The sequence below is a fragment of the Lissotriton vulgaris genome, chromosome 12, assembly GCF_964263255.1.
Source record: "Lissotriton vulgaris chromosome 12, aLisVul1.2, whole genome shotgun sequence".
Taxonomy (NCBI): Eukaryota; Metazoa; Chordata; class Amphibia; order Caudata; family Salamandridae; genus Lissotriton; species Lissotriton vulgaris.
In genome coordinates this window covers 314,637,434-314,656,089 of record NC_141700.1, presented here as the reverse complement: position 1 = coordinate 314,656,089, position 18,656 = coordinate 314,637,434, and positions in this window count along the sequence as shown.

Below are 18,656 nucleotides of genomic sequence, written 5' to 3'. Positions count from 1 at the left end.
TAAACCATTCAGTAAGGAAAATTAATAACAAAGTGAGTAGATTGTTCCGTTCCAATACACTGCATTCTATTTCGCATGGTTGTATTACTGGTGACAGTATGTATTTGGGGGATGGTGGTCATTTGTCCCGGGTGGGGAACGAGTTACTCATAGGAGACTGTATAGCCTGGCTAAAGACTTTAAGACATGACCTTTAGGTAGGAGTGTTGTGGGGGGTCCGGATAGCCGGTCAACTATCCGGCCTGTGGCGGTAAGGTCATGATCGGTGAGCACTAATTGGAAGATCCCTATGAGTGGGCGTCACCCATTACGGATGGGAGCGCTCGAAGGAGGTGGCCATTGGCCCCTCAACGGGGAAGGCGGTCCCTTCTAAGGATGGGACGCCGAAAGGAAAGGAAAGGCGGTCAAGGCCCCTTCCTGGGTAGGGGGGGCTACAGCCCCCTCCCGGAGAATTTCCCGGGGCCAGGACATCTGCGACGGCAGATGTGGTAAGTTGTGTGGGGTTTGGGGGGGGGTCTACGCTACCTTCTAGATTCCTCACACGAGTCCTCGGACGACCTTTAAGTGGCGTCGAGTTTATTGGGGCCCCCGTCAAGTCAAGGGAAATTGGTAATTGCACTCGAGGTACACCTTGGTGCGGTCGCCCCTCACAAGTGAGGGGGATATTTCTGGTTAGGGATCTTGACACCGGTTACGACCTTGCCGTTGGCCCTTAAACGTTAGGATGTACAATTTCAAAAATTTCAAGTTAGATGTTTTGTAGGATGTTAGTTCGGCTAAGAGAACCTTTGTATTAGAGAATATGTTAAGGTTAGCCAAACATCGTAATGTGGAAATGAAATTGTACATAATATGAAACTGTTATTTTAATGTTTTGATTCTGTTTCATATTTTAATAAATACGGCCGGGAGGGTCACTCCCTCCCGCCTTCCAAAAGTTCAGAACCGTTTCCGGTTTCCCATCCTTGGGGATTGTGTTGAGAGGGGGTGGCGGGTCTCTCAGCCATATGGTTTAAACCCTATAGCTGTCTTTCTTTTTACATCACTCTCTGTTTTCTTCTCTTGTAATTACTCCTTTATTTATTTATTTTTTTAAATTTGGGGTTAGCTCCCGGTTCGCGTACCGGAGAGCTAACCGGAAAGCGAACTAAAAAAAAACAGCTTGCCAGAGTGTTACACTTTCTAGCAATTTTTGTAAAAAGGGGAGGTAGTTCTGAAAAGAACTTTTTTTTTTTTTTTTTTTACTTTTTTGAACATTATTTCATTTTTTTGTATTTTTTGAACACTTTTTTGTTTTTTTGTTGTTTTTTTAAAGGGAAAGAACAGAAAGAGGCATTGAAAATGGCTCAACAGGAGCAAAAAAAAAATGTAAAACTTCTTGCGTTTGGAACATTGGTGTTTCTCGAAAGCCAGATTAATCAATTTCACACTCATGTTAGCGCATGAAATTAGTGTTCCACAATGCAAGCATGTTAGCTTCAGATGCACAAAATTTTTTTGTATGTTGGGCACTGTTTCGTTCGCCTCTGCCACTGACAGAGACAGATCAGAAGATGTTGAAGGCACCGAAGTTGGGGGGTTTTGTTGCAGTTCACGCATCTCTCCACGACTGTAGTTCATTGGATGCCACCTCTGCATATGTCGGTGCATTGTGTGATTTCCAAAGCTGTATTTTTTATTTGTTCCTCGGGATAATTTTTTTTTGCAGATAAGGCACGTAGCATATCGTGTATTGACTTTTTTTTCTCCAGAAGGAATGCTAAAAAATTGCCATATAAAGCTTTCTTTCCGATGAAATGCCCGGGGTAACTCTTGGACAAATTGTGGTCCCTCTTCTTCCTCTCCGTCTTCTTCTTCCTCTTCCTCCTCTATGTTTCCAATAAATTGTGGAGGGGGTCCTCTCTTCCTATTAGGAGATGGGGGTGGTGGTGGTGGGGTTGCAGAAGCTGAAGCTACTATTGAAGCCATCACAGAAAATTTTCAGGTCTTCCTTTCTCAAAGTTGAAAGTCAGAGTGAGAAAAAAGGTGGGGGCTTTCATCATTTGGGAAAAGAAATAGTTCTAAACCAATGAAAAGTGTTATTTTTAGGTCATATGACCTAGTCTTACATCATTAGGAAACCAAAAGCGAAATGAACCAATGAAAAGTTTTATAAACAAGTCACATGACCTGTTCCGCTCACGTTACGCGGAGCGCGCCGCGCCGCGGATCGCTTCCGGTTCGCGGTCCGGAGCACTTCCGGGAGCGCTAACGCGGCGCGTCATAAGACGCATTACGCGACAACGTGATACGTCGCGCTTCCGCGACGCGTCACGATGTTGATTTCTAACGCGGCAGTTGCGCTAAAGGAACGTTTACCGGTTAGCGGACCGGGTCGCGGCATCAAATTGAGCAAACGGAAAGCTGACTGGTTCGCGGACTGGGAGCGAAACATAATTATTTTTTTTTTTAAATGGATAAAAAACATGTAAAATATATTTTTGGATTTAAAGAAGAATACATTTTACAGCTACAGATATTAGCTTTTAAAAAACCAATGAAATTCACTGAAAAAACCATAGGTTATAGACCATATATAGTTAGTGTTAGAACCGGCTGTCTCTAGTTGGCAGAGGTATACACTTCTGACAAATAGGGACACTCCTTTTCCAGTCAGGGCAAGGGGATCACACCCTGGGTCAGCTCGGGCAGATCTCCCAGTTCAGCAATTTGTTCCCCGGTGGGCTCCAGGGCATCCCCCTCAGGGTCTACCTCCTTCTGGACCACGGGAACAACGGGGGCCGGTTTCCCGCGCCTCCTGCCTCTTCTCTTCACAGCTGGGTCCTGGGCCATACTTTCAGGCTCCGGGACCCCATCAACACCCTTACTCGCTGTCATGGATCGAGTGGTTGCACACACCCACTCTGGCACACCCAACATTTTCAAGTGCGCCGCTCTCTCCACCTTAGCCCAAGGGGAGTCTTCCAAATCATTGCCCAGGAGACAGTCGACAGGCATGGCGGGCCTCACAGCAACTTGAAGAGTACCTGAAACTTCCCCCCATTCAAAGGAAACCTGAGCCACCTCACACTCTTTCTGGGAGTTATCGGCAGCTATCACGGGGTAGAATGCGTGGGGAACCACCTGCTCTCTGGACACCAAGTGACACTTGACAGCTGTCACACTCGCTCCGGTGTCTCTGAGAGTTTCCACTCTATGGCCATTAATGGTCACCCACTGCCTATATTTACTAGTGTTACTAGGCAGAGGGGGTGGAGGGACCATTTGCATGTCTCCTAGCGAGACCAGGGACATTTCTGCGGGACCCCTCCCACCATGGACAACCATCTCCTCCCCTCCCAAGGCTACACTTGCCAACTGACGAGGGGGTGCACGCGGCGGTTCATTCGAATCCTTCTTGGGACACTGGGGGTCATAAAACCGGTGTCCCACCTGCCCACAACCGTAGCAGGTTAGGGGGCCCCTATGAACAGGTTTACCCGTCGGGGCCCCTAACTTCTTCTCAGGGGGAGGCTGGGAACCCTTCCCTTGGTTCCCTTGGGGATTACTTTGGGGCCCTTTCTGAGACTCCTTCTGTTTACCCTTGTCCCCCCCACTCTTCTGCTGGGGACCCTGCCCACCTTTGGCTGAGTCTCCCACTGGACCCTTGTGGACCCTGGTACTGACCCAGCGGTCTGCCTCCTCGGCAAGTTTTCTAGGGTTAGATATCTTGCTATCAATCAGGTGCTGGCGCAGCTCTGGAAAACAGTTATTAGACAAGTTCTCCCACACAAACAAATCATAGAGAGCTTCATAACTTTCCACTTTGCTGCCCTTTACCCAACCATCCATGGCTCTGCAAAAATAAGACACATATTCAACCCACGTCGTACCAGGCAACTTCTTACATTCTCTAAAAGCTTGTCTGTACTGCTCGGGGGTTAAACCATATCGCAACATTAAAGCCTCTTTCATATGAGCATACAACATCCTATCCGCAACAGGCATGTCTAACAGGGTATCTCTTCCCTCATTCACAAAGCGACCCCACAACCCTGCTCCCCAATTCTTCTCAGGGACCTGGTGGGCCAACAATGCTAACTCATACGCTTTAAACCATTGACCAATATCCTCATTCTTATTGTAATCTTTGATCACATCTTTCGGGAAGTAAAACTTACTTTCTGCAGGCTCGGATGGAATGCTGCCACCAGAGGGATTCAACTCTAACTTTTTAGCTTGGATATCCAGTTCCCTCAACCTGGCTTCACGCTCCAAAGCTAACTTCTCTCGTTCAAACTCTAACTTTTTGATCTCTAAATCAGCTTCCCTTCTACCTCTTGCATTTTCTAACTCCAACTGCCCATTTATCTTTAGCCTTGCCATCTCCATGTTGTAAGCTCGCTCTTTCGCCCTTTCTTCTCTTTCTTCAGGGGAAAGACCTTTAGAGGAAACACTGCTTCCGGGAGAGGGCACAGGTCCATTCACTGGCACCTCCTCATCCCCTTCCTCTGTGGGTACCACCACCACATCAGAGGGATTTCTCGATTCCCACCAGGCCTGCAATGCTTTATAAAAATCATCTTTTCTCGAGAGGCCGGTGGTAGGAACTTCAAACTGGTTGCAAAAGTGTTTCAGCTCATCTTTCTTGTATCTTTTTAGCTTACTCCTCTCAAACTCTTCAACAACAACGATAGCAGGGGCAGTGACTCCGTTGTCACTCATGGTTAAAACTGGCAGTGTTCAGAAAATCAAGTTTCAGGAAAGCGGAGAACAAAAATATGATCCTTCCGAATCAGATTGTGACTGCGTTATGGTCTGCTTTCACTACGTAGCGCACACTAATCACTGTACATGGGTCATAAATGCAAGGTCCAAATCCTCACCGCTGCATCCAATGTTAGAACCGGCTGTCTCTAGTTGGCAGAGGTATACACTTCTGACAAATAGGGACACTCCTTTTCCAGTCAGGGCAAGGGGATCACACCCTTCGATAACCCCTGCTCACCCCCTTGGTAGCTTGGCAGAGCAGAACAGGCTTATCTCAGAGGCTGTGTGTTAAGCAATTATGACCACATACAGTAATACAGTAGAGGCAAACAGAAAAAAATGGAGGAGAGACTCAAGCCAATGATGTCAGGTCTAACAGTTAGGAATTAGCATTTACAAAACCTTGAAAAATTCACTGAAAAAACCATAGGTTATAGACCATATATAGTTAGGGATTAGCATTTACAAAACCTTATTTTACTCGCACAAAACCATTGAAATTCCATATATAGTTAGTTGCACTAACTATATATCGCGCACCCGCAATCCACTGCTGATGATGTCATATATTACATCATTCATGACATGCTCAGTGACATCACTGATGACATCACTGATGACATCTCAAATGACATCACTGATGACATCTCAAATGACATCACTGATGACATTACTGATGACATCTCATTTGACATTACTGATCACATCACTGATTATATCATTCATGTGATAATACGATGAACCTCTTCAGACTCTAATATAACCTTAGATACAATCAGTGTAAACAGACACTCACAGACTGTCACTCATCCATGGTGTTACTCACACACCTAGTCAGTCATGCAAAGAATCAATCACGCCTCCATTTCCTCAACTATACAGTTATACAAACTTTACTTATTCAAACATATACTAACACATATTTACTCTCTTATACAATCCCTGATACAAGTTCACAATGATCCATACAGCCACTGACACATTCACTGGCTCTTATGCACAGTTATTTATATATGTCAACTCTCACATGTACTGTGTTTTACATATGTATTTACTTTGACATGTAGCACTGAGATATCCATTCACTCACTAATACACTCATGCACACAGTCAACCGCCCATACAGCTGTTTCCACATGCACTTTTGAACCCATACATCTAGTGAATCAACTGCTCACTCATCTATGCACAGAGTCATACACCTCCCAGCCACCCACACACACACTCAGTCTCCCATACAAATACTTGGGCAACCAATCAATAACCCATATAGTTACTCATATAGCTACTTATCAACACATGCAACAGTTTACAGAACAACAGACATAATGATGCACAAATTAAGACAGTTTAGTCACTAACCCATGCACTCAGTGAGACACATTTAATCACTCACTCATACAGTCAGTCATGCACCTACTAAATCCTTCATCCAGACACTTATACATCCACTCATTCTTCAATATGTAAGACATATTTTAACTTTACAGAAACATACAGTCACTGGATGTTGTCATCAGTGATGTCATCAGTGATGTCATTTGAGATGTCATCAGTGATGTCATCAGTGATGTCACTGAGCATGTCATGAATGATGTAATATATGACATCATCAGCAGTGGATTGCGGGTGCGCGATATATAGTTAGTGCAACTAACTATATATGGAATTTCAATGGTTTTGTGCGAGTAAAATAAGGTTTTGTAAATGCTAATCCCTAACTATATATGGTCTATAACCTATGGTTTTTTTAGTGAATTTTTCAAGGTTTTGTAAATGCTAATTCCTAACTATATATGGTATATAACCTATGGTTTTTTCAGTGTATATATATATATAAATATATATATATATATATATATATATATATATATATATATATATATATATATATATATATATATATATATATATATATATATATATATATATGTATTACCTACTGGCTATCGCCAGTAGGTATATATAGTTAGGATTATTTGTCTATGGGACTTTTGAAAATTCTATGTCTAATAACTTTGGCGTTTGTGGACGGAATCGGCTGAAATTTTCAAGAAAATGGCACATTTTGTTTCTGAGCAGCCCCTGAAAATTCGGGGGGGTTTCATCAAGGGGGGGCCGAGAAAAAAGGGGGTCCCAAAACACGTTTTTCCCATTCATTTTTCCATAGGGCCTTTGGCCTCACTTTTAGCTCGAACGGCTGAATGGATTTGCACAAAACTTGGCAAAATTGTAGGGACTGTTAGCCCGATGTGCCTTTGCTAGGTCTCAATATATGTGCTCCAGTGGTTTTTGAGAAATTAACGTTCAAAACAAGATATATATCTGTAACAGCGCTCCGGGCTGCGCTCCGGTCCGCTTACTTTTCGCGAAACGGAACTTTGCGCGCAGAAAGCTGATTGGCTCTCCGGTGTCTGTCAACATTCTAAACAGTCCGGAGCGGCCACCATCTTATCTCTCGGTAGGATCGAGAGAGAAGAAGAGGTGAAAAACGAAGGGGGAATTTAATGAAAGGGGGCAAGGTATACCTCTCTTGACCCCCTAGGAATGATGTTGGGGTTATTAAAGGGTCCCGTGGAGAAAATAAAAAAATATATATTTTTCACGGTAGAAGCGCTTCCCGGGCCGCGAACTGGGCCGCAAACTGGTAGCGAAACGGGAATTCGCCATTTTGTGTTTCGTTTTAATTAAATTACTAGGTATAAGGGGGTGCGGGAGACGTATCCTGACCCCTTATGTTTTCTGAGGGTGGCTGAGGAGGCTCATATATGTTGATACATGTCTTCCAGCGGCTGTGCGTGAGCTTTTTTTTTTTTTTTTGCTGCGTGACGTCTGTTAACGTTCGATTCGATGGAAATCAGGAAGTGTTGACCACCATTTTGTCACTGCGAGTAAATATTTTGTTATAAATGAATCCTTAATGATAAACATTGTCTGCGCCATCTTGCCTTTTTGTCCAATGCCACAATTTTGTCGTGCACGGCAGCCATTTTAGATGCCTTGACCAGACCCACTCTCTGCACGCCGTCGATTCTCAGCACGGCTCCCCACCCTCGCAAGCATCTCCCCCACGCACTGGTCACCCCCGCTCTCTCTCTCATGCATGGGCCATATACTTCCCCCCATCTGCGCTGCTCTTCCCTGAGAATCACACCCTGTGCCCGCCCGACACCTCCCTTTCACCCTATTCACTACTGCACCCTCTGACACTCCTCTTCCTCTGTGTCCGATTGTCCAGGCCGGACCCAGGCTATCACCTAGCCCTGCGGATGTAGTTTATGGCCCCAGCTGTAGAGAATCCAGACATACCAATCCTCCCGATTCAGGCGTGAGACTACTGATTCCAGTGCTAGTCTTCCGCCTCCCGATTCCTGCAAGGAAAAACCCGGGGGCATATTACCAACAACTAGCGATAATTTTTGTCTCTAACTTGTTTAGAGACAAAAATTATCGCCGCACATCGGCGAATTTTATCGCAGATAAACCTTGCTATTAGCAAGGTTTATCGCAAATGCGATAAAAAACGGCCGCAATGCATGAATATCGCTGAAAAGTCAGCGATATTCATGCTTTATCCAGCAAATGATCTTAGACATGTTATCCACCTTCCATTGGATAACATGGCTAAAAACTGCTCAGGGCAGGTGTTAGCTTTTGGAGATATTCGCCCTTAGCGCGAATATCTCCAAAAGTTGGTAATAGGAGATAGCGATGGTTAGGGACTGTTTCCAGTCGCTAACATCTTGGCACGCCCACTTTGCATGTCATTAGTGATAAATATCACTGACATGCAAAGCGGGGCCCAAGATGGTCGCTATCTCCTTTTAGCTGTCACTAACTGGTGTTAGCGACAGCTTGGTAATAGGGAGATAATTTTAACTCCTTTTTTTGGCTTTTAAAGCCAAAAAAGCGGAAATAAACCCGCTTGATAATATGCCCCACGATTCCTCGGGGGGTTCAGCTGACAGGGCTTGGTATTGTGTTACGTGCTAATTCTTCCAGGAAACGTCAGAGGGTCGATGCAGGGGTTCTAGAAGGGGTGATAAACCATTTAAGCCTCATGAACAAGCGCATGGTTTTTTAAAGATTTGTGAAGTACTCGGGGCGGCGGTGTGTGTGTGCTCTCTTTCAGGAGCGGGCGGGGGGGCACTGCCAGCAACTTGCCAGGCCAGGCAGTGTTCAACACGTGCATCACCCTTTCTCTGCCTGCTATTGCGCTCCATGCTTCGGAAAGGTAAGAAAAAGAACGTGCATTTGAGTTTGAAATGTCCGATCCTGTAGCAGTTCACTTGCAAAGCCCACACATGACAATAACCCGATTCAAGGCCCTATTCACCCGATTTTTAAAAAAAATATAGTACTCCAAGAAAGTTGGATTATAAAACTTTATTAACTTTTAAATATAACGAACGCAACAAAAACTGTAAATATATTTAAACATTTTTTGATAAAAAAACAACAATGGTCAGAAGCTGTCTTTTGTGCGAATAGTCCCAAGGCAGCACAACGTGCTGAGTTGTGGAAGGCACCCAGGTGAAGAACCATCCCTTCTTTAAACCCCATGGTGACCAACTATAGTTTCAATGAGTGCTATCTCCCAGGTTTTACATAAAGTAGTGTTTACTTAGAGTGGTGCTTTGTAGGACACTCTGAATGGAAATTAACCAGAACTATAACGATAACAACAACAACAACAATAATATAACTTTTATGCCCAAATTACGCAAACATTTAGCTAATCTGCTAAAGGGGGGAGTCGCCATTTCTTTTGATAATTTATTCACCCATCCGTAGCCTCTCTAATCTCCATTACAATGTGTTTCTTGCTAAAATTAACCAGAACTATAACCATAACAACAATAACAACAACAATAATATAACTTTAATGTCCAAATTACGCTAAGATTTAGCTAATCTGGTAAAGGGGGGGAGTCGCCATTTCTTTGGATAATTTATTCATCCATCCGTAGCCTCTCTAATCTCCATTACAATATGTTTCTTGCTGTCGCTAGCTGATGAAAAAACTAAAGTGATAACTTCCTCATCCTTATTTTGTCTTTCTTTGTTCCTTAAGATGTTATCTGTGTCAACCTCTTCCGAGAATGCTGATGCGTTAGGGATTTCCTTGTGTTTCTTAATAGCATTGGTGTCTGCACACTTCTTTGTCAATTCTGTGAACATGATAACTGCTTCATAAACAGAGGATATCTTTGTTAAGTCATTAGTGTTAAGTGTGTCTGAAACTACAGTGCCCTTCTGTTTTTCTTTCTTCAGGCTCTACAGAGTTTTGTGTGTTGTTCTTTTGAGCGACAATTATTCCCGAGGTTTCAGGTTCACTTGTTTTGTCCTGCAGTGAGTTAACAGCTTTAGAGACTTCATGTTTATTTGCTATGTCCTGCTGTGCGTCAACTGCTTCAGAGACGTCAGCCTCATTTGTTATGTTTGACTAGATCCTGGACCTGCCCGGCCGCACCCAAAATGGCGCCGGTGTAAATGGGACTCGTAACTGCTTGTTGTGTACTGGTTGCCCAACCTTGATATCACGAGATACGTATGCAGTTTTGAAGCACATGGCGGAGGCTCGTCTGCTGTAGTGGGGCGCCCCCTTTATCGTTTCAGTCGCCATTCCGCCCGCTTTTGCTACACTGTGCCTTTTCCGCCATTCAGCTGTTTACCGCCCGCTCTTACGGCTACAGCGTCTCGCTCACCATGTAGTTGAGTTGCTCCCACTCTTGCGGTGCAGCGATAGGCGGCTGCCACAGGACTCTTAAAATGGCGGCCGGCTCTTTGGATTTGGGCCTGGTCCAGTAAAATGGCCCTGGGACACCTTGGAACTCGGACGCTTGTCTGCCAGGGCTTGGGTCCCATTCTCGAAAGCGTCCCCTCAGCCTTGAAGATTCTACAAAAGTCTTGGGGGCCCTCGACTCCTGCAGGCTTCCGGTGGGGAGCGGCTGCCATGATTGCTTGCGGAATGGCCACGACGGAGCTACGAGATGGTGGTGCTCTCATGGTGACGCCAGCTTCAGTCTGAAACATCCAGAAACAAGGTGGGGCTTTCATCGTTGGGAAAAAAAATGTTTTAATCCAATGAAAAGTGTTATTTTTAGGTCACATGACCTAGTCTTACATCATTAGGAAAACAAAAGTAAAATGAACCAATGAAAAGTTTTATTAACAAGTCACATGACCTGTTATGCTTACGTTACGCGCTGCGCGGCGCGCTCTGGATCGTTTCCGGGAAGCTGCGCCTTGCGCACCGGAGCACTTCCGGGTGCGCTAATGCGGCGCGTCATATGACGCATTACGCGACAACGCAGGTCCAGAATATAGTCAAAATGTCTCCACCAACCAGCGGTCGGAATACAACCGCTTTCAGCAGTCCAAAAAGTTCTGTTAAATCTTAAGAGCGGGAGCAACTCAACTACATGGTGAGCGAGACGCTGTAGTCGCAAGAGCGGGCGATAAACAGCTGAATGGCGGAAGAGGCACAGAGTACCAAAAGCGGGCGGAATGGCAACTAAAACGGTAAAGGGGCGCCCCACTACAGCGTGTCTTCAGGTCAAACGGATTGTGGGACAAGGTCCAGAATGGAAGAGTCATCAAAAGGCAAAAAATTCCTCCGGACCCCGGGAGCCGGCCGCCTATGTTGGGGGCGATCTCAGGCCACACCAGGGCAACACGACTTGGGGAGGGGGCAGGAGCCAAGCGCCCCCTCCCAGTCCGCGCCATCTCACCGCCCCTCGGGGGCCTCCGTCAAGCGGTTTAGGGAGGCACCGTATCACATTGTTTTCCAATGCAGTCAGGTCCACAAACGGACCCCACTTACTTTGAATAGTGAAGCTGCAGCAGGTGCAAATAAGGTTTAGACAGTGTTACAAGCGCTGCTTAGAACTCTGAAGTATGGCACTCAACATCCAGAACTTATGCCATTTGTGTAAGGCAGTGACATCGAAGCAACTCAGGGACCAAAAGCATGAACGAACACTCACGTATGAAAATCTTATTTGGGGAAGGGGCAGGATCCAAATGCCCCCTCCCAGTTCGCGCCACTACACCGTATGTAGAAAATCTGAAGCCATCGTTCTACAAACTCTCAACGCTTGGTATCAGTGCATGAGTTTCATGCTCGATCGATTGAGCTAGCCGGATCGGGCAACAAAAAGTATAAAATAGTTATGTAAATAGTTATTTAATAAAATGTTTTACCCTGTTTCTTTGCTGGTGTGTTGTCTATATTTATAATATTTTCATAGGGTTTGTCGTTATTTTGGGCGGGGTGGGTGGCGGAGTCGAGCTGTCTTGCAGCCCTCATGGTGTGGAGCTCAGTTCATTTCACTATTTTCGTATTTCTCATGAAGGGTTGTTCCTAATGTTTGTATTTTAGTGAGGTCAAAAAGAGATCCAATTAGAGGTCTACTGATTTTGCACGATTACTTTTATTTTTTTACACGATTTTTCACTATCTGCAAAGACTAAACAGAGTATTGCGACTTTGTGCTTGTTTGTAAATAGAGAATGATCCAAAGAGAACCAATTCTAAAACAGTAAATGCTTGGATAACAATCAATCAAATGGAGAGACAAGCAGGTACGACGGATTACAACGGGGGTAAAGGTCTGCGTTAACTACCCTTCACTATCTGCAAAGAGAGAGTACTACTAAGAGAAAAGAGGGGAGTGGGGGGGGAAGCGTTCAAAGCACATGAGCGTGCATAAACACGAAAACGTTTTTACCTATCACGTACTTGACATTTGACAGCTTTTGATATTTGCTATTAAAAAACCATTGAAATTCACAGAAAAAACCATAGGTTATAGTCCATATATAGTTAGGAATTTGCATTTACAAAACCTTGAAAATTCAATGAAAAAACCATTGGTTATAGAACATATATAGTTAGGAATTTGCATTTACAAAACCTTATTTTACTCGCATAAAACCATTGAAATTCCATATATAGTTAGATGCGCTAACTATATATCGCGCACCCGCAATCCACTGCTGATGATGTCACATATTACATCATTCATGACATGGTTAGTGACATCACTGATGACATCACTGATGACATCTCAAATGACATCATTGATAAAATCACTGATGACAACATCCAGTGACTGTATGTTTCTGTAAAGTTAAAATATGTCTTACATATTGAAGAATATGTTTTAGGAGTGTTATAGTTAGCTGGACATTTCACTCGTACAAAACCATTGAAATTCCCCCCTTATAGTTAGTCGTACTAACTATAACTCGCGCACCCGCAATCCACTCCTGATGATGTCACATATTACATCATTCAAGACCTGGTCAGTGATATCACTGATGATATCACTGATGACATCTCAAATGACATCATTGATGACTTCACTGATGACATCATCCAGTGAATGTGTTTTGGTACGATATTTAAATAAGTATTATATACATAGCAATCTGCATTGAAGACTGAGTGGATGTCTAAGTGTCTGAATGGAGAATTTAGTAGCAATGTGATTGACTGTCTAAGTGACAATTTTAAAGTGTCTCACTAAATATATGGGCTAGTGATTAAACTGTGTGTATACCTGAATCACTATCTCTTGTTGTGTAAACTACTACATAAGTTGGTTAATACCTATGTGAAAGTCTATATTAGTTATTAATTAGTTAAGTGAGTATTTGTATGGGATAGTGAATAAATGTGTGTGTGGTTGGGTGGGAGTTGTGTGACTGTCCAAAGATGTGTTAATAGTTGATTTAACAGATATATGAGGTTAAGACTGTATGTTGAAACAGTTGTTTGGGTGAGTGAATCTCTTTATGGGTGTGGTGATGAGTAAATATATTTCTCAATGATACATGTCCAACAAACTAGAAATACAAAAGGCAGTGTATGTGACAGTTGTTGTATATAAATAAGTATACATAAGACTCAGTAATGTATGAGTGATGTATGGATAACTGTGTACTTGTAATAGTGATTTTATAACACACTAAGTATGAATTAGTATATATATATATGGATAAATAAAGTGGTGTTTGTGTAAGTGTTTAGCTTAGTAAATATAAGTATCATCAACTGTTTGCATAAGTAAGTAGGATGACTGCATAAGTGAATAGGATGTGTACCGGTGTGTAATGTTTTTTTATTTATTTTATTTCTTTTTTTGAAAACCTTTATTGACATTTAAACCAAATACAAGTATGGGCATACAACCCCGGGGGCGGGCCGCTAAGCAGTTAGATTAACAGAGAGCAATTTTAATCACATGCAGCACCTCGGGGAGCAGAATCTCCATGCTAGCGTACTCTTGGCCACTGAACAGCACAATTAGAAAAACAGGATATAAAAGGTTTTCATTTTATAATAGAAGATGGACGGATCAGGTGCCGAACAATTTCCCAGCAGCGAAAATGGCAGGCAGAATAGGAAACGTGTCAACAGTAAACAGTAATCGATCAAATCAATGGCGCTGAAACAGGAGGTTCAGGATGTGAAGGAATATTACGGTCAATTCGCGCCTGCAGTCACCTGCCCTAAGACCCAAAAAACACCACGAAAATTGAGGCACAGATGAAAAAGCAGGGATTGATACCAAAGGAAACCCACTGCACTGACCCAGAAAAAGAAAAAGACAAAGACAAAGAAGGATAAGAGAAGAGAAAAAAGGCCATAGAAACAAAATAAAAACGAAAGATCCCCTCCCCCAAAACCCCATCCTGCACCCCTGCAGATGACTACGCCCCCCCCCCAGCTGTGTGCCTGTCGCCCGAGAACCAAACCCAAAATATAGAAGAAGAAGAGAAAAAAGAGAAAGAAAGGAAACCCCACCCAACGGGGAAGCGGAGGAGGGCGATAGTCTAGACGCTCTCGGTCTCTCCCCCCCCCCCTATCAAAGGGGCCCCCCTAAGCCAACACAAGTAAAGTTGTCCACCATACAAAAATACCCCGGGGGGAACCACAAACCCCCCGCCCCAGGATCTGTCTGTTAATGAAGCAGTCCTGTTACCAATAGATCCATTGTAAACGATTCAACCCACAATCTCAGCCTTGGCCCCGTCTAACAAAGTTGCCGAGTCCCTCGGATAAGAAAAGCCACATCCCTGGAAAGTCAAAGTTCACACAGAGGCAGCCGGAGCTTGAGTCAGCAATTAGGAGAGGAATAGCAGGTCCCAACGCACACAGCTTCCTCCAACGATGTCCCTCCCCGTCCCCGAAGCCAAGCATCATTCCATCCGCCATGTTGGAAGACCGATTGGGGAGGGGGTGAGACTCGTTCCGACACAGATCAAAGTATGGGCCAACAGTGTCCAGGATGGGGGAAGCAGCGAAATGCTCCGATAACTGTAGGACCGATGTTTCCGAGAACGTAAGAGAGTCACCAATCTCAGCACACACGATGAATTCTGTTTCTTCGGGGGCAGACACAGCTTCCCGCACCGGGTCCAAACACACCAGTAGGGCTTCCAACAGGGGGCAAGTCGGCTGCTGGGTCTCAAAGAGCAAGTTGGGCTCGTTCCCGGTCCTATGATCCCATCTGTTGCCGACAGCCAATGATTGACCTGGGCCCTCACCATCGCGTGAAGCGCCGCAACTTCCGCCATTACCATCCGCAAGGAAGGGCCACATTGAGTCCGTTCCGCCGGGTTCCATACGGCCGCAGGCATAACGATCCCCACGGAGAGGCCTCCTCTCCGGGGCAGGATACGCCGGAGCAGAAACAGGCCGTGAGGGACAGGCCAGCAACATGCAGCAACGCGCGGCGGGACCCCCACCCCGGGGCACCAGCGGTGCTAGTGCCGGGCCTCCGGGCCGGGGACGCAGCACCACGCACCACCCGTCGCTTCACCTCAGGTACAGCACCAGGCAGCAGATGGTTGCAAAGTAGTCCAGAAAAATTTTCGAAAGTTCCAAGGACCGGACCCAACCACCCTAGGCAGTCCGTTGTTGTTCACTTTGGACCCGGGTAGACCAGCAATCGAGACCCCGTCTTCCAGTCTGGGTTAGGCCTCAAAACATTTTCGATGTTACTTCACACCAGAACATCAGAAAAATTCCGCGATCACACCATCGGGATGCAGACTAGTTCACCCACACGACTCCGGGGCAGGAGATCAGGATATTCAACAGGATAAGCGAGCGTAGGACGGGGGTCAGCGGAGCCGGGAGACTACGCGGCCATCTTGGTTGGTGTCGTAGCTCCTCCCCGGTCTTTAATGTTGATGAAGGTGTATAACTATATTTAATAGTGTTCTATTGATCTTTGTTAGCATGTATGAGTTACTCTATAGGTAAGTGTTTAAATGTGTGTGTAGGTGTACGAATCACTAAGTGTTTTTTTTTTAGAAACTTGTATTGGTGTTTTAATCGTTCCAAATATGGTACTTCATATTTTATAATGAGTTTTGAAAAGTTATACTAGTGTATGATAAGATATATCAGAGTGTCATGTGGATGATGTCATCAGTGATGTCATTTGAGATGTCATCAGTGATCTCATCAGTGATGTCACTGACCAGGTCATGAAAGATGTAATATGTGACATCATCAGCAGTGGATTGCGCGCGTGCAAGTTATAGTTAGTACAAATAACTATAACAGGGGAATTTCAATGGTTTTGTACGAGTGAAATGTCCAACTAACTATAACACCCCTAAAACATATGGTTTTTCAGTGAATTTCTAAAGTTTTTTAAATACTAATTCCTAACTATAACATGTCTGAAACCTATGGTTTTTTTCAGTGAATTTCAAAGGGTTTTTAAATTCTAATTCCAAACTATAACATGACTGAAACCTATGGTTTTTTCAGTGAATTTCAAAAGTTTTGTAAATTACAATTTTTAAATGTATTAATTCTTATATTTATTTTTCATACTTATTTACAAATTTTTTTACAACTATTTATTTTGAGATATTTTATTTTTAAATTACATTATAATTACATTATACATTACATTCCAAAATATACTTTCTCAGAATGAATTACTTTAGTTTAAATACTTTGCAAATAGGCAATAGAGTTTTAAGTACAGTAGTTACAGTTGTTGCAATCGGCAACACAATTTCAAACCCAATGCAACATTGGGCTGAATGGAAATTTCTAGTTAAATGCAACTAGTTACTTTATGGATTACTTTTCTTACCACAGGACTGGTTCCTAGATTCAGTCCTGGGACATCTCATGTAAACAGTTGAGTAAAAGTGTTTCGGTTACAGTAATGTTTTTTAAGGAATATTATTGTATTTTAAAAGTTGACACTTTGAAACTTTTTCACATAGAATCACCAATGTTATCCTATGGGTGGAAATTCACTTAGCAAGTAAGTAGTATTATCATTACTTTTTCTTACTCTGTGGTGGATCCTGGATCCAGCACTGGTGCATCTCCTGTAAACAGTTGAAAGAATGTGTTTAAGTCATGCAGGCGATTTTTTAGGAATATTTGTAGTTTGAGAAAATAGTCACTTAGAAACGTTTCTGGTGAAAACCAGACAATGGATTCCTATGGAAGGAAATACAAGTTACTTGTAAGTATGGTTAGAATTTCTTTTCAGGGTCAGTGCTGGGCTAAAAGATGGAGCACTGAGTTCTCTCCTGATAACAGGTGAGTAAATCGGAATTTGTTGTACATCCAGCAAGAGCCACAGAGCTGCATAGCAGAAAGATGTAAAAAGGGGCATGGCCTGCACCACCTCTCTGCAACACAACGCAGTGGCGCTTCCTTGAAGCACCTGGTGGGTACTTGACCCCCATGGTCCCTCAAGTTTGAAATTGAATTTTTTCCCCAACTTAATACGCGCCCCTCCCCTCCCTTCACCACTGTGTAAACGCTCCCTGTCACCGTTCTAAGTTGAGAGATTAAGTCCCCTCCAATCCTAAGGGTCCCTAGGGTCAAACTAGCCCACTAGGTACCTCCAGTAAGCACCACAGAGCTGCGTTGCAACAAGGTGTAAAAAGGGGCGTTGCCTCTGTACACCTGTTTGCAATGCAGCTCCATGGCGCATACTGGACATACCTGTTGGGCTATTTGGCCCTCAGGGACCTTCAGTATTGAAAGATAATTAATTCTCCAACTTAAAACGTGCCACAGGGCGCGTTTTAACAGTGGCGATGGAAGGAGGCGTGGCCTGAGGTGATATGTCTGCAAGCACACCCTGCAGCACATTTTAAGTTAGAGAATTGGGTCCTCCTCAATCCTGTGGGTCCCTGGGGGCCAACTAGCCCACCAGGTCCCTCCAGTATGCGCCAGGAGGCTGTGTGGCAGAGAGGTGTTAAGAGGCCACGCCCCTTTTTTCAAAACTCTGCAATGCAGCTCTGTAGTGCTTACTGGAGGTACCTGGTGGGCTAGTTGGCCCCCAGGGACCCTCAGTATTGACAAGGAATTAATTCCCCAAGTTAAACCGTGCCACAGGGCATGTTTGCATACATGTGAACTCAGGCCTCCCTTTACCACTGTGCAAATGCGCCTGTGGCGCATTTTAAGTTGGGGGAATTAAGTCCCTTTGAATCCTGGGGGTCCCTGGGGTCCTACTAGCCCACCAGCTACCTCCAGTAAGCGCCAAAGAGCTGCGTTGCAGAGAGGTGTAAAAAGGGGCGTGGCCTCAGAACACCTCTCTGCAACGCAGCCCCCTGGGGCATACTGGAGGTAACTGGTGGGCTAGTTAGCCCCCAGGGACCCCCAGTATTCAAGGTGAATTTGTTCCCCCTCTGCAAATGTGCCAGGGGGTGTGTTTGCAGAGTGGTGCAATGAGTGGACGTGGCCTCTGGCCGTAATCCCATTTTAAAAAAAAATAATTAAGTAGGGGGCTGTGTAGCACCCGTTCCTTTTCTATTTTTTTTTTAGCCCTGGGGACCCAATCCCCCAGGGCCTGCCCCCAATGTTTTATCTAAATTTAAAAAAATCGGGAAGGGGGCCTCGTGGC